This window comes from Arachis duranensis, chromosome 4, assembly GCF_000817695.3.
Source record: "Arachis duranensis cultivar V14167 chromosome 4, aradu.V14167.gnm2.J7QH, whole genome shotgun sequence".
NCBI classification, from domain to species: Eukaryota; Viridiplantae; Streptophyta; class Magnoliopsida; order Fabales; family Fabaceae; genus Arachis; species Arachis duranensis.
Window position 1 is genome coordinate 106336382 of NC_029775.3, and position 2664 is coordinate 106339045.

Here is a 2664-nt window from a genome sequence, read left to right on the forward strand (position 1 = left end):
GACAATACTGATAAAACATCCATGGGGTCACTGATATTTGGTGCACTCATATAATATCATTTTTTTTTTTCAATTTGATGAGTATAACTACATGAGTGTTGTATAGTTAAATGGATGAAACTTTGGTGGCCTTATATAAAAACTTTATATCAATTATTCTCTTTTATTCTCACATTTACTAGTGCATTTATTTTTGTATTACTTTGATATCTATACTCTTTTGGATTCATCTTTGTGATTCTTACTTTATTGACAAAAATGATTTCAAGTCTTTAGGAATGGTGATTTTTTGGCAATTTGTTTGGTATAAAGAATGGTTGCCGTGCACGAATTGTGAATCACACTTTTCACAACTCGTACCACTAACCATCAAGTGCATTGGGTCGTCCAAGTCATACCTCACGTGAGTAAGGGTCGATCCCACGGAGATTGTCGGCTTGAAGCAAGCTATGGTTATTTTGTAATTCTTAGTCAGGAAATCAATGATAAGAGTGATTATATTTATGAAGAGTAAAAAGCATAAATTAAATAGTACTTGTTATGCAGCAATGGAGAACAGATTGAGGATTTGGAGATGCTCTATCTTCCGAATTTCTGCTTTCCTACTGTCTTCTTCTTCACGCACGCAGGTCTCCTTCCATGGAAAGCTGTATGTTGGTGGATCACCGTTGTCAATGGCTACCATCCGTCCTCTCAGTGAAAATGGTCCAGGTGCGCTGTCACCACACGGCTAATCATCTGTCGATTCTCACTCATGTTGGAATAGGATCCATTGATCCTTTTGCGTCTGTCACTATGCCCAACCCTGTGAGTTTGAAGCTTGTCACAGTCATCCAATCCCTGAATCCTACTCGGAATATCACATACAAGGTTTAGACTTTCCGGATTCTCAAGGATACCGCCAATGGATTCTAGCTTATACCACGAAGACTCTGATTAAGGAATCTAAGAGATACTCATTCAATCTAAGGTAGAACGGAAGTGGTTGTCAGGCACGCGTTCATAGGTTGAGAATGATGATGAGTGTCACGAATCATCACATTCATCATATTGAAGTGCGAATGAATATCTTAGATAGAAACAAGCGTGTTTGAATAGAAAATAGAAATAATCGCATTAATTCATCGAGACACAGCAGAGCTCCTTACCCCCAACAATGGGGTTTAGAGACTCATACCGTCAAAAATACAAAGTTCAGATCTAAAAATGTCATGAGATGCATAACAAATCTCTAAAAGTTGTTTAAATACTAAACTAGTAACCTAGGTTTACAAAAAATGAGTAAACTACGATAGATAGTGCAAAAATCCACTTTCGAGGCCCACTTGGTGTGTGCTGGGGCTGAGACTTGAGCTTTACACGTGCCTAGGAAGTTTCTGGAGTTAAACACCAGGTTGTAGCCTGTTTTGGGCGTTTAACTCCAATTTGTAACCTGTTTGTGGCATTTAACGCCAGAATGCAACATGGAGCTGGCGTTGAACGCCAGTTTACGTCATCTATCCTTGAGCAAAGTATGGACTATTATATATTGCTGGAAATCCCTGGATGTCTACTTTCCTTTATTTGGTTAGCAAAGAAAATAGTAAGGAAAGAAAATTTTTTTAGTGGGTCCCACTAAAAAAATTTTCTTTCCATCACAAGCAAGAAAATAAGAAGAAAAGTGCTATAATTTTATATTTTCAATATTACTCTTAGTTATATTATTATTGACAAATATTAATATGAATTTAGTTTTAATATATTATTATAATAGAAATTTATATTTAAACATTATATGTATTAGATAAATAATTTAAATTAAATATATAAAATTATAATATTTATAAAATATAATAAATAAAATATTTATACTTTATTTTATGATAAGGGTATTAATGTAATTTTATACTATTATGATTTTTTTCCTCACTTTTCTTTCCATCTATTTTCTATTCATCCAAACAACATACAAATAATTCAACTTTTTCTTCTATTTTCTTTCCTCTTATTTTCTTTCCTTCCATCTTCTTTGCAACATCCAAACAAAGTGTTAAGGGTTAAGTTCGATTTTGGTCCCCAACGTAGAGGTCGAAAATCGATTTCGTCCCCAATTTTTTTTGCTACAAAATGGTCTCCAAGGTTTTAGTTTGTTTTAAAATCGTCCTTCGGACAAAAATACCCCTCCCTCCCTCCCCTCTTCTTCCCCTTCTTCCCCAAAATTATGCAGAAGCACCTCCCTCCCCTCTTCTTCCCCTTCTTTCCCAAAATTATGCGGAAGCACCAGTAGAAGTACAAGTAGAAACAGAACCAAAAGCAACAACAATAATTAATCAAACAGAAGCAGCAGCAGGACAACAACAACAACAATTAATCACCAATGAATCAACAATGGAATCAAGTAGAAATAGAAGAAGCAGGAGCAGAAACAGAAATAGAACAACAACAACAATAACAATGAAACAATATAATCAATCAGAATTAGAATCAACCAGAAACAATAATAATAAAAAATTAACAAATATAATAGAAGCAGAATGAAAGAAGAAGAAGAAGAATGATGGAAGTAGAAGCAGAATCCGGCGAGCCACCCGAACGACGACGAGCAACGGCCATCGAGCAAAGAAGAGCAACGGTGGCGACGGCGAAGAACGGCGGCGGCGGCGACGGCGAGGACCTTTCCCTCTC